The sequence below is a fragment of the Falco biarmicus genome, chromosome 5 (genome assembly GCF_023638135.1).
Source record: "Falco biarmicus isolate bFalBia1 chromosome 5, bFalBia1.pri, whole genome shotgun sequence".
In the NCBI taxonomy this organism is placed as follows: domain Eukaryota; kingdom Metazoa; phylum Chordata; class Aves; order Falconiformes; family Falconidae; genus Falco; species Falco biarmicus.
This window is the reverse complement of record NC_079292.1, coordinates 86,737,979-86,764,750: the sequence shown is the minus strand read 5'-3', so window position 1 is coordinate 86,764,750 and position 26,772 is coordinate 86,737,979. Positions and strand designations below refer to the sequence as shown.

The 26,772-nt window shown below is 40.8% G+C and overlaps 1 protein-coding gene across 7 annotated transcripts in view; it reads left to right on the top strand.

Moving 5' to 3' along the window:
• Window positions 1-26,772, top strand: part of ZBTB20 (zinc finger and BTB domain containing 20) — a 519,609-nt gene that overhangs the window by 81,074 nt on the left and 411,763 nt on the right. For 6 of the 7 annotated variants that reach the window (XM_056341444.1, XM_056341443.1, XM_056341447.1 and 3 more), the window contains one exon: window positions 8,237-8,296. The gene's annotated coding sequence lies outside the window, so the exon portion shown is untranslated. The remainder of the gene's footprint in view (window positions 1-8,236; window positions 8,297-26,772) is intronic. The other variant, XM_056341442.1, reaches the window with a different exon arrangement.

Below are 26,772 nucleotides of genomic sequence, written 5' to 3'. Positions count from 1 at the left end.
ATTACACAGCAGAAGAAATATAAAAAGCTAAACCATATTGATTACAAAGATTTCTTGCCTTTTGGTGGACTTTCCTTCTTAACTGCGGTATCGCAAGCTTCAGAGGCAACTGGAAACAACTTGTCCTTCCTTCACACTGATGTATTTACCAGACAGATGATCTGGGAAGAATATATTTCTGATAAATATGAATGATTCACTTGGTAAGAGATCAAGAGCTAGAGTCAGGGTTAAGGTATAAGCCTTTTTCACCCCCCAGGAAAAGTTACTATACCTACTGGTTTCAAGGGTATGTGCTAAAAAGAGCCACCTGTATCTAAAGCAGCTGAAATAATTTGAAAGTTAAGAAGGATCTGGCTGAAGCAGATGGTCTAAATCCCTTCCTCTGCCCCTTCCAAGGTGGTAAGAATTGCATCAGGACTGCTTTCGGGTCTTTTCACACCGGCCTAATTTGGGTCAAGCTGAAGGAGTTCCCTTGTCTGGCCCTTACAAATGCCAGCTGGTGTAGCCTTGATTCATTTTGTAAATAGGAGGAACAAGAACAGTGTACTTTTCCTCTTAAAAAAGGGCCAAAGTCGAAAATCTCCTTTCTGGTGGTGATTTCTGAACATCAGCACAAGCAAAACGGCTATAGCTAGATAACTGGGATCCCTGCTTGGAGCTGCTCTCCAGCTCTTCCACGAAAACTGGGATCTGACTTGGTTGAGCACCTTGGTACCACCTGCTGCTCATGTACACTGGGCATCCTTCCCTGGGGCTCCCAGCTACTGTTGTTTAAGTACACATTGAAAAGGCTGCGTAACTCATGAGGATGTAGCTAACTTACCTGCCTTGCGGAGAATGGCCTGAAAGCGCCTCTGAACTCAAAGAAAGATCCTGCTTTGTCTTCTGAGTCTGGTAAAATACAAAAGGTTTGGGGAGGATTTGCTGTATGCTTTTTCTCTACTGTGAGACTCCAACAATTAAGAAAGTCGCCTTTTCCTTCAGCTGGATGTCTGCTGCGGCTTCCAGAGGAAGATTTGAACCCAAAAATTAAAGGAGAAATGGGCATTGGGCATATATCCCTAATTCTGCATCTTTGGTCTACCAAAGTATTTATAACCTAGGCTTTAACTTCATTATGAGATATCTTGTAGTGTTTTCTCTGCGTGTCTTTTGTTTATCCTTATTTTCTGTAGCATTAGGTATACTTAGAAATACATGTATTACTTACACACTGTTCTCTGTGTGTCAAACAGAATTTTTAAGTCATTTATGTGAGCAATACACAGTAAACCATTTTCACACAGTGTACTAAATATTAAATATACAGCATAACGTGCTAATAAAATGTTGCTAACATAAGTAGGCCACCTAAATTAGAGGCTAAGCCAGCTCTGTGATTAACTGTCTCATCTCCTGAATTGCACCTTTGGAAGGCTTTGGTAAGCAAAAAGATTATAGTACATAAATATTGGCAAAATTTTTAAGATCTAAACCCAGGGAAAAAACACAGATTATGCTGGACCGTTGCAACAATTAAGAGTAGATTAATAAATACGTTACCAGATGTCATATTTGTATGCATTTGTAGCAATGATGAGGGAATAGTAGTATGTGAATACCTTGTTAAATATTATCGTAATGCTCTTGTGGAGACATCTGCTTGCATGCGAAACTTTAGAATAGATTTTTAGTGGCATGTTTCATATGTGCAGCTTCAGCCTATATGCATATGTCTTTATTAATCCAGGGCTTCAAAAGCAATGTAGAATCATTTCCAAAGAAAAGCTAGTTAAGAAAAATTGTCTGAGGTTCACAACCAGATTCTTTCTGTGGTGATGATGATGATAGAATTTTTTTTCTGGATGGTAATGATGGCCTGGGGTTACTGGGGAGGAGATGCCGTTGTTTCACGTTACTGAATCCTGGAGCCTTCCAACGGTATGTGCTAACTTCGGCAGGTATAGAAATGTGGCTGTTTCATCCAGCAAGGAATCTGGCACTTCCCTGGTTTTCAGCATATCGCCAGGGAAGGCTGCGTCACATCAGCGCTGGGTTACGCAGAATGATGTGTCAGAGGGAGGAGGAACATAAAGTTAGACTCAGCTGGAGGTCAGACCTAGAACAGCATCTTACTGGATCATCAGAGGCCGGTGGCATTGTGACCTTTTTATTTTATTTCTGGCACAGAGGATGTTACTTCAGCAGGGTAGCTTTATTCAAAAGAAAAAAAAGAAGGAAAAAAAAAAAAAAAAGAAAGAAAAAAAAGGGATTGTACCTGGGACTGGAGCCATCACCAGGTTCTCCCTCTGCATGTAGCATCTCCCTAGCGGAGGTACAGAAACAGGAGAGGGTGCATATGCCTCACAGGAGTCTTGTTTTCGCTCAGTTGCAAGTCAGAAACAGCTGGCTCATTCACTAGTGAACACGTGAATACAGGATCTTTATACTAAAACTTTCATTTCTGTATTTAAAATTCCACCAGGGTTCAGTGAAAGGAAGGTATTTTGGGGTTAATAAGAAATGTGTATTCTTCAAAACAACCTCACCTCAAAAAAAAAAAAAAAAGTCCACAGCCCTATAAAATGTCTGTTTTGTGTCCTAAAATAAAGCATGTATTTCATGCTCTAAAAGTCTGAGGTTTGTAGCTGAAAAAGATTAAGTAAATAATTCAGAATTTGTTGTGTTTACTTGTTAATAATTAAGCAGGTTAGTCTGTGTACTTTTTATAGACATTGAGCTTTATTTATTTATTTTTATTTACTTGGCTCATGTTCTTATTTTTAAATTTGAAGAAGTTTCTGCCAGGGAGGAGATCATGAGAGAAAAGTCATCAAGGAGTTAAGCGTTGCACAGGAAGCAAAATCTGTAGGGATGTGTAGTCTCTGGAGAGGAGGGAGAATTGTCATCTCTCGCTTCCCTTCTGCATTGCCCCAGACTAGTCTCTAGTGCTTTGATGGAATTAAATTTTAAAGGTGATAATGATTTTTTGGAAGAAAGTAGCACCTTTGATTCCTACTTTGTGATGCCGGTGACCAGGGACAGAGTCGTCTGTTATGAGGTGACATTTGGTTCATCTCAGTCAAAGGAAAGTTTCAGCCTTGTTCTGTTTCAGAAATAGACGGGAAATTCGAAGGAAAAGATCAGATAACGGACACACTGTGTATCTGTTTTCTTGTGTCAGTGAGCTACAGTCTGGGGAAAGGTTGTAAGCTGATGGCCGTGAAGTCTGAAATCTTTTTTGTTGTGTGAGGAGGTACAGAGGCCAGCAGCAGCGTGAGCTGCTCTCCCAGACACGTGTAGATCCATCCATTAGGTGATTGCATCCTGTGAACGGGTGCTAGTTTAGTCCCAGCGTATCAGTCAGGTCACCTTTGCTTTCAGTGGTGACAAACAGGCCAGTAGTGTCCCAGATTCCCCTTGAATCTCAGTGTCTGTTGCTTGAGAAAAGAACGTGATGAGCAGCAAAATAATTCTGTGTTTTCCATCCAGCAATTTTCAGTTGCTGTTTACATAGCCTAGACCTGAGCATAGTCTGAAACAGAGAAAGAGAAGAGATTTGGGTTTGAATTTGTTTTTTCCCTCCTCTGCCAGGCAGTGATCCACCCCACTGCTGATCACATTCCCTCCCTGCCTTAAGCAAAGTCATTGCCTGATATTTTTGACTGTTTGAACTGTTCCTTTGGTCTTGGCAGAGTAAGATATCATTTGATATTTTCACTCACCTTTTCCAAAGGGGAGAAAAAGCACAGGGTAGTGAGAAAAGTCAGTTGAAATGATTGGCATTAAAAGACAAAAGCTGCTGAAAAGTGAGAGTGATCTTTGGACTGTATATTAAAAAGCAAAGATTTAAAAAGACTGTTTATGTGAGAATTAATAGCCTGATTTTGTTGACAGTTGAAGTCTTCATCTGTTACCATGGTGTGTTTTAATTCACCGTCTGCATTGGTATTTCCTTCTGAAGAAGGGCCCGGGCTGGTTGCTAGTACCTCTAATATTAAAAATGCCATTTGCTTCATATGTTCTAGGTGATGGTTTCGCTATAAGTAAAGTCATGGTACATAAAGTTAAGAGGAGGCTAACCCGGCAGGTAGTGACACAGATGTCCCCCTTTCTACATCACCTGACTGTTGCCTTCAAGGGGTGTTTTATCCTGGGCCTAGACAGTTAATCCAAGTCTCCTATGGAGATAAGTATGGGCAGATAGTACTTTTCAAATAGACATTAGGAGTGCACAGAGAACTTAAATTATTTTCTGAAAGACTTTTTCATGTGTTAAGTATGCTACAGTAACACTGTTTAATTTTTTTCCATGTATGTGTGAAGCTTCCTTTACTTCAGAAAATCCAACTCATATACAGTTCATTGTCTGATACTTGCAGGCCAGGTCAGTGGTCTACTTTGGGCAGTTGTCTTTAAAAATTCTCCAGCATCTGTCTTTATCGTGGAATTTAATGCTAGTCATTTGATTTATTCCTCTCCCCCCACCCCCCCACCACCACTCAGCCGTCAGACAAGCTTGACTCTTGAAACAAGTTAAGGAGATCTCAACTCTGCTTCTCAGTGGACCCAAGTCCATATCACACAGAACATTACTACAGTCAATAGTAATTGTTCTGTGGTTGTTAAATCCAATGCAAGAGGCTGAACCAGAGTCAAACATGACCACTTTAACACGGTCCCTCAGTTCAAGGCTGAGGCGTAGTGCTGAGCCTGTGTAAGTCAAGCTGTTCTGCTGCTAGAAGTACTGTGCTGGAAATGAGAGGATTTCAAGCTCTAAGTCTGCCGGATTATGCTTTTCTATAAGCATTAAATTCACACAGAAGTTTGTTGGTTTTTTTTTAATTTTATTTTTTTTAAAAAAAGCATTGCTGTGATGCATTGTCCGTTTTGCTAAGGGCATACTTCACCGAATGTTCGTGCCAGGTTGACTGAATCTCAAAAGAGACCAAGAGATTTACTGGTAGTCTCACAGTGAATCATTGTCTGAAATCCTTTTGGCTTCTATATTCTTAGCATTAATCAACAGTGATTCCTTTCATCCACTTGCTACCAGAGTTTAGTTTGTATGTATGATGACTGTGTTTGGAAGGAATTGAACTGGAGTGATGCTAACATAATTTATATTACTCTTCAAATTTTGTTCTTTAAATACAGAGTCTGAAAAATAGAAGATCCTCACAGTTATCATCCTATGATATTTTCTCCCCCCACCCTGAAAGCTCCATAACCTTGAGAGAAAATGTAAATAAAATGGACACATTCTTTACATATTCTTGAACAGAATGTATTTATCTCAGTTTCACTTGATCTGATGATAGTTCACTGAAGAGGATTTTTTTCATTGATAGCAAATGTCAGAAGGCCATGCAGTTTATAAGGCATGAACATAAGAAAATGAACAAGTATGTATAATTCTTTCTTGTTTGCATTTGAACAGCAGCACAGTATGCTGTTGTTATGGTACAAGCAATGGGCATAACAGAAGAAGCGTTTTTAATTTACGACTGTTTAAGTTATCCATTTCTGTATTTCTGATTTCAGTTGTAGGTCTTGTGCTGGTTAGATATTTTAAGAAGCAGAGCTACTAAGTGTACCTAATTTACTTCATCCTTGAAAGCAATTTTTTTCTAGGAGATTGCTGTGATCTACCTCAAACCTCTTTGAGGAATGTGATATATTTGTGACTTTGAGGTCAGTAAGACCATTGTGAGCCTGTGCTGTGGAGTATTCACCTTTGCGTAGTACGTGGGCTTTGCTTTGAGGTGGACGCCAAAAGTGGTTTCCTGAGTTGCATTGTCGTTTTTCACTTCCTTGATATCATATGAATGCATCAGATTTAGAGGGTATTACTTGATATGAGGTAATTTGAATCACCGATAAGCTGTTGATCGAAGTGAAACCATGAAATGTAAATGTGGAGGTTGGAATTGAAAAACAAATTAATGGCCTGTAATTTTGGCTATGGTACGCTCTAGTAGCTGTCTTGGTCCAACAAATGACCATCGCAAGTATAAGGCTTGATAAATTTAAATCATATATAAAATTAGTTTTTAAAACTTTGTGGCAGAAATGTTGCCATTAATTAAACTCGGGCATTCTAGTGTTTAGAAAGGGTAGATCAGTGATTGTGAAAATCAAGTAACTGTAACAGTTATAGAGACTCTTGTATAACATTAACTGGCAAGAAGCACAACTGACAAAGGACAGCTGTGTACAGCGTGGGTAGTTGTACAACATTTCAAATGCCAGTAGGTCGGAGAAGAGAAACTGCGACTTTCGACTCTGATTTAATCTGTTGCAGAGCTTGAGGAGGTAATTTCTAAGCGCTGCCGCAGGCTTGACTGATCAGTGGGTTTAAAATAGAAAATAGCCTCTTTCACCTTGGGAGAAAGTGTGGGAGAACCTGATCAGCAGTTCCCCGGTGCCAGCCTCTCTTGCTGGGCTTGCTCAGCAAAGTCACCGCTTGTTGCAGCACGGTGTGCCGGCGAGGACAGGGTGGTTCGGTGGTTAGATGAGTTAGACATTCGGCAAACAGCACAGTTTCATCCCTAATAGTATCGCTTAAATCAAACATACCCTCGTGCGGTACATCTAACAGCATTTAAAGGTCAAAATCCCATTCTCATTACTCAATATTTTAGGCCTTCTGTTTTGCTTTATTCATTGTCTGTGCAGAACTGACAGGCTGTTCCAGACCGTGGCTGTGTAATGTTGGAAAGTGCTAACAGCTGCCATCCCACGTGTCTGTCCAGGCAACTGCAGACCTTACCAAAGCGAAGCACATGCTACACAGCCTTACTTCGAGCAAAATAAACCTTCCCTGAAAACGCTGGAAGCTGCCGCCGAACAGCCCATGCTGCATGCACTCGGGGCTGACCTACGTAGGCTGGGGGATTACCATAAGGAAATTAGATGGTGATGAAAAATGATACTGAAGCTGGGGCATCCTTTGATCGTGGTGATCAGAGGTGGAAAGCACCCAGAAAGTAAGAGAAAGGCTGCAGATCTGAAAAGAAATTGCGAGCGTGTCTCTGAGAAAGCAACAGGAGCATCCCTGTAGTAGCCAGGAACTGCTGGGAAGTCAGACATGGAACCACGCAGGCTGAAAGCCTGCTGGCGTTACATCTTCTGCATTTGAGAAAGCAATACTTTGTGTCCTTTCTAAATGAGTAAGGGTGCCTCAAAGATCAGTTCTTTTCTGTTAAGCAGTCTGGTTTTACCTGTAATCTCAGTGATAAAATGTCTTTGCAGATACCTTTAGAAAACCCCTCACCAGCGAAGGATCTAAGAAATCCAGTAGGCTTAGCCCGGCCCCACCATACCGGAGCTGGCATTAGCTTTGGACACAGGTTCTTGGGTGGAGGGTCAGCACGAGGGGAATGAAGGGATCCCGCTGCTCCTGCGAGGAGGCAAGGAGCCTGGCTGGGGTGGATTTGAGCACTGTCATCTAAGGGAGCCTCTCATAATGGGAATTGGAAATTAATCCCATAAGGTCCCTAAACCATGTTCTGAACTGGTGGAAGGAGAGTGCCCAAGTCTTATTTTCAGCCTGCACAATACTTATTCTTTCCTCAGCTGTTTGGCAGCCAGTCCTGAACATTTTGGTAATTAGCTGTATATGGTACTAAGTCTGCTTTTAGTTCTTTTTTCAAAATGCAGCCTATAGAGAGGTTTTCTGAACGTTTTAGTCATTAAAGCCATTTATAGTTGAAAGATGCAAAGTTTTTATACACAATTTCTCATTTTAAAAAAAAAAAGAAAAAAGAGAACCTTTTCAAACTCTTGACCTGTTAGAGTACTTACCTGGAACTTTTTCCACAAATGCATTTGAATGGCAAATATGAGTGGGAAAACTTCTGTGGTGACACCCATTTGTTTTACCTCTAACAGGAATGAAACCGCTTAATGGAAAACCTGAGTTATTTTGGTTTTGGGTGGTTTTTTTAAGCATGGAGTCTTGGAAATTGCTCCCTATTAACTGGTGTTTAGCTGTATAAGTTTTTGCTCTGAAGGATGTGTATGTCATGACATTTCAGATAATAGTACATGTAGATATTTTTTTTTCATCACCTGTGTACCAAATGTCAACGTGTCGGAGTTTGCTTGTCTTCATTTGGATAGCTATAAATTTATATATACACACAGCGTTCTACCCACTTCCCCCACTGAGCGCCTAGCTGTTTGACTGTTACGAAAACTCAAGGTGTTGTGTGTGCAGATCCCTAACCATAAGCATTTCTTTTCTTTACAGCAGCATAAGAAAGAAGTGTTGAGAGCTGCTCTTAACCCTTTTGGAGTCCAAAGTCAAAAGGTAAAACCAAATGCAAGTTTTGGGGTTTCTGAAGGTGTTGATATTGTAATTGTTTGGAAATGCTCTTTCCTTATCACATGTGAACTGAGATTTCCCACAGGAGAGAAGCAGGGATACGGTAAGATGACTCAAAACATGATTAGACCTCTATAAGAGCACCAGCATATCTGGGCATAAATTATACAGGTAAGTTACAACTGGTAAACCGCAATTATCTGTTTTACTTAATATGAAAACAGTGGCGTTAAGAGTCAGTGGGACTTACAGTAGGGCTTAATATTGCTAAGGATTTAATGATTTTTGTCTCACTATAACTTGATAGTTTTTATGATATATAAAGTTTTTTCATATTACAGTAAAACAAATCCTGTAGCTCTTTTCTCAGGCAAGAGTCCCTCAATGGGAGTTTTGCCTGAGTGAGAACTGAATGAGGTCTAAATAATTAGCAATTAAAATATTCAGTTATTGTGCTACTGTATATAACAAAGCACTGGAGGTATTAAAAATTGCTAATCTCTTCCTTATTAAAATGTTAACTGCTAAACATAATACAGTTTTGCATTTTCTATCATTCATTTTTGCAGTTCATTAGTAGAGGTGAAATGTTCGTGACAAATAGTCATTTGAACTTTTAAAGGATTGAGTTTGTTTTCCTGGCATTTTAGTTAATATTTCTGACTGAGTTAATTTACAAGTGGAAGTGTTTGTGGAAGCCATGGATTTCAGTCAAAAACTAGATAATTTACAGAGAGTAACTTCTGATGCAGCATTCATGAGTATTTGCAGAAGAAACCAGGTGGTAAGCTACTCATCAGGAGACAGAGTTAGGCAATTTAGGTGTCCGGTTTGTATGTTTTGATGAGCAGCTTCTTGTAACAAACTCCACTAACAGGTTAGGGATTGTCCATAGAGTTTACTGGCAAATAATTTTTTCAGTGAGACACTAGCATGGGAACAGTTCAGCAGCAGGTTAAGACGCAAAGTTTTTTAAACCGTGCAGTTGCACACGCAGCCCTGTTAATTAGCACATGAGCTGTTTGTTACTCTGCTAGTTAGTATAAGGGGCAGACTCTGCTTTCATCTACTTCACTGCACAAAAGAATAAGGATTAAGATGTATCTCCTGTCTCCTTCATCACATAGGGGCAGCAGCAGATGTGTGGACAGGGAGAAAGGTATTTGATGAGTGAGAAAGGAGTGGTGAATGAAGGTGATAACTGGTAGAGGAAGAAGGTGAATTCCTGGAAGGATTTGGTGAATTTCCTAATGGAAGGTGACTCCTTAGTAGTTTCTCCCGTAGCCACTCCTTGGAGTAGATTTTGTTACTTATTATGCCTAAAGGTGTTTTTTTCCTAATCTTTCTGAATGGCCGTTCTAGGCCTAGGCATTTAATTGTGCCTCGTAATGTTGTTGGCAATTCAGGCCATGACTCTGCAAGGATTTACACATGTATTTCACTTACAGTGTTATAAGTAATCCTGTTGACATAGATGAGATTAATTGCAGTACATAAAGTTAAGCGTGTATATTAGTCTTTGTAGCAAAAGAGGTGTAGTTTCATTTATTTATTTTCAGTGTGGGAAATTACTTTTAAAAATACATAAATACATGGGTTTTTCCACCAATTTTGTGGCAATTAAAGAGGAGGTAGATGGTAATGAAATAAGCTTCGCTGCTTGTTCCCAAGATCCACAATTTTGCCAGGTTCTCAGCTATGAAGTGTGAAAAAGAATAGACTGCTATCATTTTCCTTTTTACATGCACAGTTAAACCTCCAGCTAGAATGAGATGATCATATAATTTATTATAGAGGAGTGAACAGAACAGAAATCAAACAGGAAGGCATGTGTGCTTGTGTGGACTCTTGTTTATAATTTCATCAGATTGGTGCACACCTCAGACATTTTATTTAGTGATAAGATATGCAGATTGTTCTGGAGCCAACAGCAATACTTTCACCTTCATGTCAAAACTGACAGAGATTTTTAAATCAAACCTCAACAACTTGTATTTTAAAGCAACTATTCCTAAGATGTAACCACCAACTACAGATGAGTAAGTGCAGAATTGTTTTCCTACTTTCCTTCGTACTGTTTTCCTTCCTTTCTTGTTTACCTCCATGGACAAACAGTGTTGCAGGTTTACCTGTAAATACCGGGTGTAACTATGGGCAACAGTGCAGAGGAGCTATAAATTTATATGGAACTATGTGCAAAGCACAGGAATGCAAATTGAAAGTGGGGAGTCTTACGAAATAAGATTTACCAGAGACAATATCTGCTGGTTTTCCAGATGCCTATATGACTCCTTCAGTATCTGTGAAGGAATGGGTAGTGCAAACTCTTCAACTTCTTTCTCTCTCTTGAGTTTTAGTTTTATTGCATTTGTGTCCTTAAATCAGAATGTGGTAGTAGAAGCCTATGGATGCAGTGGCAGGTTTGGACAATAGCTTTTCTTGAGATTGAGAACTGAAATTCCTCAGGGCTGTGGGTGTTTAGCTGCTGGGGTTTTGGTTTTGAGTGTACATAAAGTCATGGGAGAAAGTGTTACTGAAAATACAGCTAGGGATTTAAATGTTAGATGTATTTATTTTTGGAATCCTTGTTCAAGTCAGTGCCCACAGCTTATAAAGTGATAATCCTTCGTATTTTCCCCAGATTTGCTTCCTCCCCTTCTTTCTGTCAATGTGTGCACATAACTGTGTCCAAACTTTCCCATCTAAAGTTTTCCTAGGTCTTTTTTAGCTTGTTTTCTTCTTGTTGTTTTTAGTGAGTATACCTATAAAACAGAAAGGTATCTGAGCTGAAAATACTTAACAAACCTGTATATGTGTGTGTGAGCGTGCTGTGATTAGAGAGATTATGAAAGATTGTTACTTGGTTTTGATAACATGCCTAGTTGTATATGTTGTTCTAGCTCTCTGCATTCTCTTCTATCACTTGGTCATTGTGTCCTAATAAATCCTCCTGTGTGACAGATCAAAATTTCTGGTCAGTTGCTTTAGTTGGTACCAGCCTCTTCAAGGTGGGATTTTGCTTTCTACATTTAACTAAGAGCAACATTTTTGATTTCCTGGAAAGTGAGGAGAAGGATTTACATGTGTTCATGATTAGAAAGATATGACCTGTCCATACAATGTGAGTCCCTTAATACATGCTCATGGGCCTGGGTCCCATAGCTCTCAGGGTCCCCAGAAGTACTCTTTATGGAAAAACTTATCCAAAATACTCCAGCTGTACTACTTGTGCAGATTTAGGGCACTGCAGAACCTTTGTTTACAACAACTAATTCTAGGGCCCACTTTGGTGTTGTGGATACTTAATTCCTACCCACTCAAAAAGAGGCACTTCAAAATAATTAAAATAAAGGAATAATCCACACACAGAACAAAGCCTTTCAGAGGGAAAGTCGACTTTATTGAAAGAAAGAATTTGCCTTTTTTTTTTTTTTTTCTAAATAGTTTCTTTCAAGGTATTCTTAAATAAGCAGTAAATGCTTTTGTTGGAAAATAAAAAAACAAAGCTGAGTATTTGATTGTCATTTCTGCCATGGCTGATGAAGGTAAATCATTAAAAGCTAGAAAAAAACAGAGATGGATTTTGTTTTTTCAAGCTGAAGTCCAGGCAGTAGTGTATTGCCTCTGCAAAATGCTGACTGAGGTAGCACCAAGAGAAATACAGTGAGTGTTGCAGTGTGTTCACCTTTAATGTGCTGCTTTAAAATAATTTGAAAGAGTTTTGAAAGAATTTCTGGAGTTTGCTGGGGACTGCAGGGTAAAAGCACCAAAGGAGGAGGAACAGCGATGATGACTTGGATTTTTCCCTGACTGGCTATAGGGATACTCATGGTTTAGCCTTTCGCCTAAATGGATGTACTTTAACCACGGCTGCAGCTGTCAACATTGATACTTGCTGGTTGCCATTAGTTTTGCTGGCTGCTGTATAGGGAATAATTGTCTATAGATTACACCTTATTTTATAGATTATATAATCTCTATTATATCTATAGATAGATAGAAGATATCTATAAGATATATATCTTATCTTATAGATAACCGTATTAATCTCACCAAAACCTGTGCGTACATATTGGACAAATAGTGATATTGGAGTCTGTCATATTCTTTCAACATCCAGCTTAGCAGAAAATCTCTGCTCCTGCATGTCTTCCTTATGTGGACATTTCAAGAGGAGGAATTCAGCTTCTTTCTTGTGTTGACATTACATTTCTGGGGTTTTTTTGTACTTCGCTTAATTGCAGGCATCCAGCAGCATTCCAGAGGGAGAGGTGACCAGCACTGCAACCTGTACTACTGCTGCTCTACTTGTCAGCCCACTGGGCTAGTTAATCATTACACTAACTTTTTCCTGTTCCTTCGTAGCTGATTGCTGCCCATGGGACCTGGGTTCCTGCAGTCTGGCTGCCAGCACAAAGTTCAGTATTGTGCGTGTGTGTGTGTATGTTTAGCTGAATGCATATGCACTGTGTGGTTCAGCAGCTAGTCTAGTAAAACTAACAATGCAAGGCCAGTGTGCTGATTCTTCTGTATAAAAGGTAAAAAAGTGGGAGAGATAATGTTTTCCCTTCCCTCTTTACTATTTTTTGAAAATGGATGTGCAAGTATTGGTCTCTTTAATCCACACACTGGCACAGCAGGTTTCCTAATTCAGTGCTTTAAGAGTGGGGCTTCAGGATGCTAAAATTCTGTTTCTTAGAGCACACGTTTACATCATGTCGTCAGTGATTTGTGTTGATTTGCCAGGGGCCATGATCTGACACCTCCTCTATGAAAAAGACAACGTCACCATCCACTGGGAGTAAAAAAGTATGGGCAAGGAATAGATATCAGTGAAGTATTTTGAGATTCAGAAGAAGGTATTTAACCACCATGGTTTTTGCTCAGGTCTGTGTAGCTGTATTGATTGCCAGGGTGGAAGCCAAGAAGAAACTGTCCTGTCAGTTATCCTGATTTTCTTCTTCCTCTTAAGTGCAGATCATCTTGTAAAATCTGGAGGATGTGACACTTGGCATTTTTGCCACATGGAACAAAATTTGGTATTAAATTATTTCGTCTGTGCCAGTGAGTTAGTTTACCTTCATTAGAAAGAATAAATAGCGGTTCAGCTGTCCAGATGTTAATATTAAGGTGGCCAGACAGATCAAAGTACTGATCTTCTAATACGACTGGTGCTTGTTTTGGGAAGTTAATTTTCTTCAGTGGATAGCTCAGGACAGTGAATATTTTTGCTTCTCCTCCTGGTCATTTTTGTATTCTGTTGTCTTTTTTAAACCCAATAGGCACCTGGCTTCCATGGTTTTGTACTGGGGCTTGGGCCATTAGTTCCCATTGACAGGGGGCTAAATTGTGAAAGGGAGAGTTAAATCCTTCATCTGGTGGTACAAGATTTTAACTTCAAAACATTTTCATGTCCCATGAAGTTTAATAAATAGGTCTTTCACTTAGTAGTACTCTGAAATCCTTTCCTCCTTCTCTCTCCCTCCTTCCTGCTTTCCCTCCCTCCTTCCTGCTTTCCCTCCCTCCTTCCTGCTTTCCCTCCCTCCTTCCTGCTTTCCCTCCCTCCTTCCTGCTTTCCCTCCCTCCTTCCTGCTTTCCCTCCCTCCTTCCTGCTTTCCCTCCCTCCTTCCTGCTTTCCCTCCCTCCTTCCTGCTTTCCCTCCCTCCTTCCTGCTTTCCCTCCCTCCTTCCTGCTTTCCCTCCCTCCTTCCTGCTTTGTTTTGCTCTCTCAGTATCTCCCTCTTTCTCCTCCTGGCCCCTCTTTGTCTGGATGGATATCTGTTTGTGTGTTAGAGCTGAAGCAGACATTTGTGCGGTGACACTGTGGTGATGCCACTGAACACCTTCCGTGTGCCTCGTTCATTTTGGAACTTTCCAGTCAAAACCAACCTGAAGTTATACAGTAGTATGATTAGCAGAGTAGCATTATTGCATAATTCAGTGTTACCAGCAATGCAGGTCATTGAAAAACCAGTTCCTCCTGTACCAGCAAATAAAATAGCAGGGATAAAATGAGAGGGAACAAGAAGTCAGAAGCAGTGTGAGCTGGACCTCTTCAAGTGCATCAGCAGGAAAAGGATGACTGAGGAAAATGTGGGCCTGCTGCCGAACGAGGTGGGTGCCCTGGTGCTGAAGGATACAGAAAAGGCAGCATTACTGAATGCCTTCTTTGCTTCAGTCTTTACTGCCAAGGCCAGCCCTCAGGTTTCCCAGACCCTGGAGGCAAGAGAGGAAGTCTGGAGAAAGGAAGGCTTTCCCTTGGTCAAGGTAGGTCAGGTTAGAGATTGTTTAAGCAAACTTGACACCCACAAATCCATGGGCCCCAATGGGATGTACCCCCGAGTGCTGAGGGAGCAGGCAGATGTTATTGCTGAGCCACTCTCCATCATCTTGAAAGGTCATGGAGAACAGGAGAGGTGCCTGAGGCCACTGCCACTCCAGTCTTCAAAAAGGGTGGGAAGGAGGACCCAGGAAGGCTGGTCAGCCTCACCTCCATCCCTGGAAAGATGATGGAACTGCTCATCCTGGAGGTTATCTTGGAAGCATGTGGAGGAAAAGAAGGTTATCAGGAGTAGACAGCATGGATTCACCAAGGGGGGAATCATGCCTGACCAACCGGATAGCCTTCTACGATGGAATGACTGGCTGGGTAGATGAGGGGAGGGTGGTGGATGTTGTCTACCTTGATTTCAGCAAGGCTTTTGGCATCATCTCCCATAATGTTCTCATAGGAATATGGATTAGATGAGTGGGCAGTGAGGTGGGCTGAGAACTGGCTGAATGGCAGAGCTGAGGGGGTGGCAGCCAGTGGTGTGCAGTCCAGCTGGGGGACTGTAGCTACTGGTGTTCCCCAGGGGTCAGTACTGGGTCCAGTCCTGTTCAACTTAATGACCCAGACGAAGGGACTGAGCGCACCCTCAGCGAGTTTGCTGCTGATACCAACCTGGGAGGAGTGGCTGGTACCCCAGGAGGCTGCGCTGCCTTCAGTGAGACCTGGCCAGGCTGGAGGGTTGGGTGGAGAGGAACCAAATGAAGTTCAACACAGGCAAGTGCAGGGTCCTGCACCTGGGGAGGAACAACCCCACGCACCAGTATGGGCTGGGACTGACCTGCTGGGAGGCAGCTCTGCGGGGAAGGACCTGGCGGTCCTGGTGGGCAGCAGGTTGCCCATGACCCAGCAGTGTGCGCTTGTGGCCAAGGTCAGTGGTGTCCTGGGGTGCGTTAGGAGGACCGTGACCAGCAGGTCGAGACCCTCTGCTCTGCTCTGGTGAGGCTGCATCTGGAGCGCTGTGTCCAGTGCTGGGCTCCCCAGGTCCAGAGAGACTGAGAACTCCTGGAGAGAGTCCAGCAGAGGCTGTGAAGATGATGAGGGGACAGGAGCATCTCCCTTGTGAGGAAAGGCTGAGGGAGCTGGGGCTCTTTGGCCTGGAGGAGAGAAGACCGAGAGGGGACCTTATCAATGCACAGATACCTTAGGGGCAGGTGTGAAGAGGATGGGACCAGGCTCTTCTCAGTGGTTCCCATGACAGGACAAGGGGCAGCGGGTACAAACTGCCACACAGGAGGTTCCGTCTGAATATGAGGAAAAACTTCTTTACCTTGAGGGTGACAGAGCACTGGAACAGGCTGCCCAGAGAGGCTGTGGGGCCTCCTGCTCTGGAGATACTCAAAACCCACCTGGATGTGATCCTGTGGAGCCTGCTGTAGGTGACCCTGGTGTAGCAGGAGGTTGGGCTAGAAGATCCCCAGACATCACTTCCAACCCCGACCATTCTGTGATTCTCTGACAGTGTACACGGCAGCAGCACATTTTAGAGCCAAGTAGGTAGGGTAGACCATTCTGACTCTGAAAAACAGCTTTGAGGCCATTTTAGTAATTCCCTTTGGTGGTTTTGAATCAAACGTATCATTCTCACTGATATTAATAGGACTTTGGGGATTATACAAGTCTCTTTGCCTTCAGAAGGCGCATTTTAAGGATGGCAGAGAGAATTCATGAAACTAGGCAGAGGGTCTTCTGAGAGACAAGCAGCTGAAAACTTGTATTTTTTCTGGCAAGAAATCAATATTGAAGAAAACAATAAAGAAGCAAGAAATGTTACTACTCAGATACAGCATTTTAATTACATAAGGAATTTTCCTTTAATTTTTTAATAATCTGAATTATGTTCATCTGTAGAACATTCATCGGAAACTTCTTCCTTCCTCTGAATAAGCGTATCTTCACAATAATGTTTATAGGCACATTTAAATGTTCTTTATGAGATAGGATTGCCCCAAGATCTCAGTGCCCTTATCTAAGAGTTCTCTTGTAAGTTTTGTTCTAACAGTTCTATTGAGATGTGGCTAAAACACAATGTTCCAGTCCCACCTGCTTGCCTGGGCTGTAAACATAAAATGAGCCATTTCAATGTGAGCTTGAAGCCTTCTGGAGATTCTGGAGGCCACCAGACTGCAGGCATCTCAGGCAATCTCCACCAAGACTGAAGACTCTCAGCGTTACTTCAGAGGTCGTCAAGGGGAGAGTGTCTTTCTCTTTGCTGAGACACTATACTGCAGCAGAGATTCCGTTTGTTTAGGGGTGATCAAACCTCCCCAGATCTTGCAAAAAAACCTGCTTTTTATTGAAGCTAACTCAGGATATTTGAGAAGTAGCTTTTCTTTGGTTATTTTGCCAGTAAGTGTTAAAAATCTTTATCCTCCCAAGGTTCTTTGTTATAGCTGGTGAGTCTGAGCGGAGACGTGTGGAGGCAACACTCATGAGGGAAAAGCTAGTTATTATCCAGACGGATCCAAGTAAGCAAGCCCGCCTTCCTCCCAGGCTCTTCAGGAAAGTGGGGGGGCAGATTCCAACCAGGTGTTCGGGGAGGGGAGCCGCACAGATTTTCCTAGGAATGCCCACATCCATCCTTCTCTCGGGGAGATCTGCTGCCTATAGTTTGGAGATCTGCCTGTGGAATTTTGAGGAGACAGTTACACATGTATGTACGCTGAACATCAGTGGACTGCAGGTAATCCTGTTGTCTCTTAACTTTGGCATTGTGCTTTAGTAAAAATAAGTTAATGCTCAGTTACCCAAGCTTTGTTTATGGCACAGCTGAAAGGCAGCAGCAGGTGAGAAATAACTTGAATATACCCTCTTCTGGTATTGGCCAGTTGTTTTAAGTGCTGTTTTCATTCTCCAGTTAGATTTTCCATAATGTATCCTTGAAATCATGAATTGTTTAAATTTTCCTGCTCCTCAGAGTCATTCTGTAGTATTTTAAGTCATTAAATTAAGCTAGCTGCTGGATTTTGTATTCAAGAAGTGACGTGACCCCTCCTACTTCTGCTCCCCTCTCGGATACAAAACCTTGCCAATTTTCTGAAGAATACATGTGCATGTAAATAATTTTCATTTCATAATGGAGTCCATGTTTGTCTGAATATTGATGTCTTAAATGGCAAAAGGGAGAATATACTGTCACTTTGAAAGCAGGTATCTTTTCTTTCTTGTTATGTAGCCATTAGCAGTTTTACATAGCAGTTAAACTTCTGTTTACATGTTTAGGTCACGTGTTTTGGAAAACGAGAGGGAAAGACATCAGTTACAAAAATCTCTTCTCTTTTAGAAGCCTTTTCCTGGCTATCCAGTAATAGGGGTGTTAGGGTTAATTTGGCACATTGTCAGAGTAATACATATAAGCCTTAACTAAGAGACTTGAGCTTAGATTTTGAAACCTGTATAGTCAAACCGCGTTGATCTGGATGTAGCTTCCAGAATTACAGAGTTTAGCCTTTAAATAAAATCTTACTTTAGTAACTGCTACTTCGACAATCAAATAATTGGGTGTTTTTAAAAAACAAGAAGCATGATTTATCTGAAGGTTTTCCCGTTTTTTGAACAATTTCCTAACCAGAGATTTTTTTCTTGAAATCTTGCCAATGGCAAAAATAAGGAGGGAACATGTGGACTCATGCAGAGTGCTTGCTAGGGCAAAAAAGAAAATGAAAAATATAAACCCTCTGAGCTATGTCTGAGCAGACATCACATTTCTCTGATATGAATGAAATGCAGAACTCACTGCTTTGGAAAAATCAAATGAACTAACCTCTCCACTTACAGAACAATTTCTCTGTGTTCCGCTTCCGTTTCTTGTTGGAAATCAGATAGCTTTGTTTTTTGTTGATTCTCCTGCAAACTTAGTCCCATGTGCACACACACACACAAAACCCCTAAATCCATGCATCCTAGGGAATCAAACATTTAGGAAGGTACATTTTTCATATGTTAGTTATCAATATGTATAAAAATTTTCCCATCACATGAATTTCCTAAGGGGAATATCCATGAAACCACAATGGAAAATGTTATGGCAAAAAGTGATAAACTCAAATCTAGATCTTCCTTCTAGGAGGGAACAGACTGGAGTAACAGCATTGCACAGATGCTAAAAACAGAGCAGTTGAAGTAGAGCTGATACTGGATCTGAGGCTTTGCTTTTGACCTTTGCTAATACAGAGTTTGCAAGACAACATTGTTGTCGTCTTCATTTGCTTCTAGAATCTTGTTAGTTGTGGTAGGTATCTACTTGTGAGATATGAGTAAGATAAGAACTCCTCATTCTTTTGTTTAACTTCAGAGTATTAATTGTTAACACAGCTTTTGATGAGCTAAAGGATCACAGTAACTCCTACAGGAAACATTCTTGGGGATGATCCTTGCAAACTGGGAACAACTGCTTTATTTTATTTTTTTTTTTAAGAACAGGGGCTTGGGGAATGTCTAGGGGTTTCAGTGTTACACACACACACACACCCCCACCCCTCTTTTCTCTAATGAACTGCATACGCTAAAATACTAGACAGGGAAACTTGCTCCCTACACAAAGCTGTCATTGTTTTAAGGCCATTCTGCTCCCTCTGAACCCGTGTTGAAACAGGTGCCTTGCTTGGCTCTCCTGGAGCATTTTTATGGATCAAAGCACCATGTGTCCCCTGCACAGTGGCACTATTAACAGTGCAGAATGAGGCTGGGAGAAAAGCTCATCTAGGAGCTACACACCTAGGTGCAGTTAGTAAACAGAGTCAGTTACCCTCATTAAGCATCATTAAACCTAATATTGACTGTAAACTCTTACTTACCTTGAACTTCTCTGCAGACATTGTGGGAAAGCGATTAACTTAGGATATAGGTACACTACTTACTACCTTCTTCACGTGAAAGTTACCATCAGGAAGGCCTATATTCATAAATAAAACATAGTAGGGGATGAGAGACTGAGAAATATGTAAATTCATTTGCAGAAAAAAAGACCAAATTAAAAAAAAAAAAGTTGAGTGATGCTAGTGGAAGCAAAATGGCACTCTAGCTAATTACCATGAAAAGTATGATAAATCATGGACGTGTATCCTTGACTTCTGACTGATAGAGCCTGCAGAGTGCAATCTCTCATGCGTAGCTGCCTTTGACTGATTTAAACCCATACCACTATTGGGTTTGATGGGAAAGCACAAAAGTGTGTTATTTTATTTCCTTGGGTATTGTTGCTACCTCTTTCTCCTAGAAATGACTTGCAATTATTGTAAAAATACAATCTGATTTCTTCTCTGCAGAAGAATTGTTGTTTGATGCAATTGACAAACAGAGGTTCCAAATATGGTCTAGTTATGGTTTAATAGCTGTATTTTCAAATGCAATTGATCTAGTATATTGAGACAATTATAGAAATATAATAAAATGTCGAGGAAGGTTGCTTTTCCTTTGGTATAGTTATTCTTATGGGAGAGATCCTGCATCCCACAGACAAGATCAAAGGTCAGAAATAGTTTTCTTTATGAATTTCTATTTGTTTTCTGGAGAATTTTAAGTGAGTCATGTTGCTGCTGTGTGCTTCGGCTTTTTGATCTGCTTCCTCCCAAATTTCATAGTTTTCTGCACTTTACAGTCCCTGCAAGGGACTGCACACACTTGGTTAGGATTATTCAGATGAGGGAGGCTTGCAGGATGAGGCCATACTGTGTGTTATCCTGTCAGTGCTGTTACTGCTTAATCCTGTAAACACTTTACATTTGAATACATAATAACGATATGATTACTGTTTGTGGAGTATTTTCTGTTTTCCTTGTATATCTGTCCGGAGTACTTTTGGGTTGAGTCATATCAGAATAAAAGTCTCTTCTGCTGAGCTCGTTTACACCAGAATAATGGGAGGACAGGCTTATCCTGAGCTTCCTGAGCAGAGCATTGCCTAAGCCACAGGAGTAGGAGAAGCTTGAGTACACTGGTATTTAACACCCAAGGTGGAAATTTACCATCACAGTGGTATTCTTATTATGTGGATATTTTAACACAAAATTATTATTGGCTTCTACTGAGTATTATCCTTTAACTTTTAACGTACTTCCATCACTGGGCACACCAGAGAAGAAATCTAATATTTCTAATGTTCATAGTATATCATTTTGCTGAAAGGAGGAGTGGGAGAAGTGAGATTGCTAGTTGAAATGTGCAGATACAACCTGGTGAGTACTTTTTTGTGTGTGTTTCATTTCTTTTGGGGGTTTGTCTTTCCTTCTAGAGAGCTTTACCCCTGTAATATCGGTGCGATGTGCAGGTAGGAATGTGTAATTTCCAGGTATGGGTATTATGCTTCAAGAAAAAATTTCAAGAGAAAGAAAAAAAAAGAAAAAGGAAAAAATAATTAACAGTATTTTCCTGCTCTGGTAACCCTTATTCTTTCTTTTCAGTTTTTTGTGTACCCAGCTGCAGTGGTTATAGATGTTATCTTCATACCCTTTTCACAGTTTCACTGAGTTTTGACAGCCTAGGATTTGAAGAAGTATATTAGAATTGTTTCAGAGCTGCAAATTACTTTCAAGATTTACATGGCCAAATTCTGCAGTGATGTACACATCGTAACAGATAGTTACCAACACAAAGAGATGGCCTCTGAGCAGCAGTCCCAAATTATTACTAGCTAGTAAAGTCACAGGTTAAATAAAGAACAGTTTACTGGAGTAAATGCAAATGGAGAGGCCAGGTTGTTCCAGCATAAAGAATATCTGCATCCTTTCTTTTGTTTGGGACTACAGAACCGCAGCAAGGATCTCTCACCTGGGATTCACTTTTGAGGAGCCATTTGTTTGCTCTGCTCCTTCAGGGAGATTTAGAACAACTGTGTTATGGGGCTCATTGCTTTTTTCCTGGTTCCCTTCCATATTGTTTCAAAGGGAGGAAAGAAGGGTCAGTGGAGAGGAAATGGAGAAACAGACTTGAGAGATGGAAGTTATGAGGCTGCAAAGCCTGTGTATTTCTGTTTATTATCGAGGTGCCTGGCCAGGTTTCCCCAGACCTGTCAGCTAGATGTCATGGGGAATCTTAGTCACATTGCATCTCTAACAGCGGACGGTCTAAATCCTGGGCAAGCATTTCAGCGTTTGGCCTGTTAGTAACAGCTGCATGCTTTTTCTAATTAGAAATTGAAATTGGGCATATCAACTTCTTAAGGAAACACTGAAAACAAGTATGTTTTATAAATAATAAATATTAGGAAAGCACCATGACATAAGAAATGGGAATATCAATGCCAACCACGCTTCTAGGGAGGAAAGAAATTATTATACTCTGTGTGTGTTAGCACTCTGAAACTAAACTGGATTAATTCCCATCTTCTGCCCATCCAGCTGGTGTCCACTGGACACAACAATAACTGATCTCTTTGATCTCTCGTCAAACTCATTCCCTTCAGTTCTTCTAAATGGGTACTTGAGATTCTAGCAAAACAATTAGCTAAGTAATAATATACTTGAATCCCAGTCATCTCTGCAAAGCGTAGGCCAAATCCTGTGAATCCATACTGAGGCAAAATTTCCACTGAAGTCAAAATTAGAAGCTTTGTCACTTGCAGGATTTCTGTCAGGCAGAAAACCCCTACTTACTTTCTTCCCCTGTGGTAAGGATGACTAAACACATTTATGGATTGTTAGAAAATTTGGACACAGAAAATCCATTTACAAAAAAAAAGTGAGGCAGTTATTTCTATGAGCATTTTTTGGTGAAGGGAGTATCTCATTTAAGCAATAATATTTCTTAAATAATAGTTAAATGAAGGATTTGAAGATTAAAATTTTCATCAGTATCAGAACAGCTGGATCCTAAGACTGACTTAAGACAAAATGACTGAATGTGGACATATTTCTACCAAGTATAATATATAAAAACGGGAGGCCAAGCTTTTAAAGATGGATGATTGTGTGAATGTAAGACATAGTCTTAATCAGCCGATTTAATTTTGTTTGAGTTAGGCAGAATGTGTCTGTTTAAAACCTCTTACATTTTCTACTGCGTATGTAATAGGTTTCAAAACTTTTTTGTGGTGTGGATCTTATCTGCCACATTCAGATACACTCAGCTCTGAGAGGAAGTCTCTAATTTCTTTTCTTCATCTGAAGCTGTTCCCAGTGGAACCCTGTCTAGAGTGACAGTGGTAGGGCTTCCATCATTTGCTTCCATTTGTAGTATCAGAACCTAATAGCAAAAGTGCAAGGCTGTGAAGACGTTTCACCACAGAGGTGTTTTTGAAAAGAATCTGAGGACACTCCACCAGCATCCTGGCGTCTTCCTGATACATAAACAGTGTCAAGGAAATTTGCCTTTAATGTGACTCCTCGCTCCCTGCAAATTTTGCTTGTCAGTGGCTCAGTTCAGCCATTTTCTGATACAAATTCCTTGCTGAGCTGGGGCATGAGAGGGAGAGAGGCTGTTGCTGCTTTTTCCATTGCTAGCAAGGGGAGAAATGATTCCTGCTCGTCAGCAAACTGTTTCAATGACAGCTAGAGCGGGAGTCGAGCTACGAATAGAGGTGGAGGAGGAGGGTGGGAGCAAGTGGGGACTGCCGTTGTGTGTGGGTGAAGAGGGGCACTTAAGAGAAACTCTCCCAAAACAGGACAGCTTTTCCTGGTTAATATAAGTAGATGTGGTTACTCATCTTTTGGCATGTTAAATATGGGTGTGCATTGGGCAGAGAAACTTGCAGTCGGTCCTGTAGAAGCTTTAATAAATCAGTACGTGTCCATTGCTGCTCCTGTTTCCTACTCAGCCCCTTACACTGTCCTGGTTGCTCTTACCCTTGCCCCACATGTTTTCTTCTCTTAATGTTTCCTCCTCTCACTGTTTGCATTCTTTGTTTACTGTTTCTCAGTAGCTCGGCTCTTTTGTGGCTAAAGCCCTGAATTTCATGGTCTGTCCTTACGCAACTGTTGAAGTCAGTCAAGCCGGAGTTTATCTTGCAGTGTTTTGGCCTTTGCCTGTTATCAGATAGTTACATCACACCCATAGCAAACTATCTGCGTTTTAGGACATAGGCTTAAGCCAGCATAAGGGCATTTATTTTACATTTACTTGTAGAATGAGTCTGCTTACTTCCAATCCCCCATTTAGAAGCTTGTTAGGAGTATGCATGCTGCTATAAGTTGCAAATCCTAATGAGTAGGTGGAGAATAAGTGTTTTTTTGTCTGATAGGTTAGTAGTTTTATTTTACCCATTTAAATACAAAGATGGGAATCTGCTTGTTTAATGTTCGCTAAGATCTCAGTGTTGAGTGTCCAGGGGGTATGAAGTGCTTCAAACAAAATAACTGAGGAGCTGAGGAGGTAATTATATATGAGAGGAAATACTGGGGAGGGCAGGGAATGCAGATGAAGGGAGGCCGAGATAGATTCAGTGCCACAGAATGCCTCCCCATTTACCCCTCCTTCAAACACACAGACAATAACCCTCAATAACCTACTTGAGTTAATGAACATTTTGCTGCATCTAAAATGTTGATGCAAGTGATCATTACTTCTGCTGGATGTCTGAGTCTCTGAGCCCACCCTTGTTCTTTGGAGTCCCGACCTACACTTTTTTGTGCTGGGTAGAAAGTAGGAAATGTTGTTTCATTGGAGGAGAGGGGTTTTAAGATTTTCCTGTTAAGTTTATTTCGTTCTGCAGCAAAACAGATCATACGGGCTTTTTACACAAAGAATATAAACTGCGAGCGTCAGGTCATTGTAAGAGATGCTCCAAAAACAAGCGCAGTTGTCCGTAACGAGTGCTGTGCTCCTTTTCTCCCTTTGCTGAACCAAAAATGACCTCCACCTTCTACAATAGAAGATCATAAATTGGAGAATGTCTGTGTTTGAGGCGAGGTTCTCAGTGTGGTGTCAAAAGTCTAAAGACCCTATTCTAGCTGGCTATTGAAATATAGGTAGTAAGCTCTACACAGCAGTGTGGCCTATCAGGAAAAAACCCAAACACCCTCACAATAACAAAACCCAAGCAGAAAGAAAAAGACATGAATACAGAGAGACTAAGATAAATGTGTTCTGAGTTCTGCGAACGCTGTCCCCCAGGACCTTGGAAAGAAGACTGCCTTCCATTTTCTGATTCCTTTGCACCCTGCAGCGGAGAGTAATGCTACGTAGTTATTGCTGTGAAGCTGTTCCTAACAGTTGAGAATAAAGTGCAGTTATATTTGGACTTGCAGCTATAACCTGAAGGATTTTCCACTTTGCATCTCTGATGTGCTGTTCGTCTGTAGCAGAATGCGTACAGGTGAAGGTGTACTTACCATCTTTCTCTTAGCATCCACTGCTGGCGGTGGGACTCTTGCTTCTCAGTTAAACCAGTTTTTGTCTGCCCCAGTTTGCCTGTTCTTCTGCATGTCAGATCCATTGCATTTTTGATGCAATAGCTTGTGGTGCTTTAAGGACATAGCGTAACTACTACATGCCTTTCAGTTAAAAAATTTTAAGTATTTAAATCACATAGGAAAATGAGAAATGGTTTCTCCTGTGTTTGAACGACTAGTAGCTTTACATTAAAAAAAAAAAAAAAGGAAAAAAAAAGCTTACCATCAAACTGAGCTTAGAATGGCCAATTAACCCTTCTGCTTTGTATGTTGACTGGTGACTATAAGTGAAAAGTCTTGCCACCCCTGCCATGAGGTTATGAGACATGGCTATGCAGTAATGAATGCCACTGTATCATTTTTTTAACTGCTACAGAAGTATAGTATCAGATGCTCAGATGGCATCAATTGGCTTAGCTCCACTGGAGGCAACAAAATGCGGTGCCAACTTACACCAGCTGAGGATCTGGCCCACAGTTAAAAGGAAAAAAAGGACAGGCTGCCAATATGGCAGGGAACATATTGAGATTTATGGTAGTGACTTAATCAGTAAAAGGTTCTGCTTGAAATGGTTGTCTCCCTGCACATTCACATTAGTCACTTGAGCTGGAGGCATCTGAAGCTCTAACACAACCTGCGTGAGCACATTCCTGCTCTTGAACTCTGTTCCACACTCTGTGCTCTTAAATAACTGAGGGCATCCCACCTCATTCTCCTGCTTCTAGTTGATGATCTCTTCTCACAGGTCTGCCACAGATTCAGGGCCATACTGTTTGTTTGAAATATAATTTTCATTTGAAGGGCCTTATTTTTCCCTTCTGCTTCCATTTCTGGTATGGCTTTCTTAATCATTCCTAAAAATGGGGGGAATTTCACACGTTGCTGTTGTTACTCTTATCTGGCTGTCCTGTTTGCATTCAAGTATTACATTAATCTTGATAAGAGTAAGAAAATTCAGTTTGCTGCCTTAGTGTTCAAATATGTATGTAATTTTTTACTTGGAGATAAGGTGACTGTAGCTAACTTAACGCTTGTAAATTTTTATCTGCTGTAGATAGGATTGAATAACTTGATGGATAGAAATTCGGTTCTCTGTTACAAAGTTAGTGAACGAAACACTAAAGATGAAATGGCTATGGAATCTCCCCAAATTTTTCTCCATCAATAATGTAACTATTACAGCATTTGGCTGGTTAGGAGCACTCTCTAAACTTGCAAACCATCCTCAGTTCTGGTATCTTGGGTTTGATTGTTAATGTCCAGAGAAAACAATCTTTTGGGCCTCGCTGTTTCCACACTTGGTTCCATCTGTAACGTTGAGAAACTCTGTGATTCATTCTTGTGATAAGAAGTTGAGGAAACAGCTCTTTTCTGCCCTAAAATACTTGCCTTAAAAAAATGTTACTAACTGATTGATGACTTGGAATTTGACCTGCAATACATATGTCCAGCCACTTTTGGATTACACCCTACAGGTGTATGTTCAAGCAGGATAAACTTTCAGGAGTGAAAGTGTTTGAATATTTAAAGCCTGTAAAGTGTGTTGAGTTTTAAACATGTAATGAATCTGCCCTTATGTGCTCTAAAAGTACAGAAAAATAATCATTAAAACATCTCCATATACAAAACTCAGCTGCAGTTTTTAAGGTTTCAAAGGATGCTTTGAATGACACTCAGTCTCTTACCATGATATATTTTCCAGCACTTCAAAGTAAGTGAGTCTTTTGTGGCATCTGTATCATGGAGGTGCTGAAAACAATGTTGGGGAGGCAGGGCACAATGTTAATCTCTTTTTCTTTTCGTTTCCTA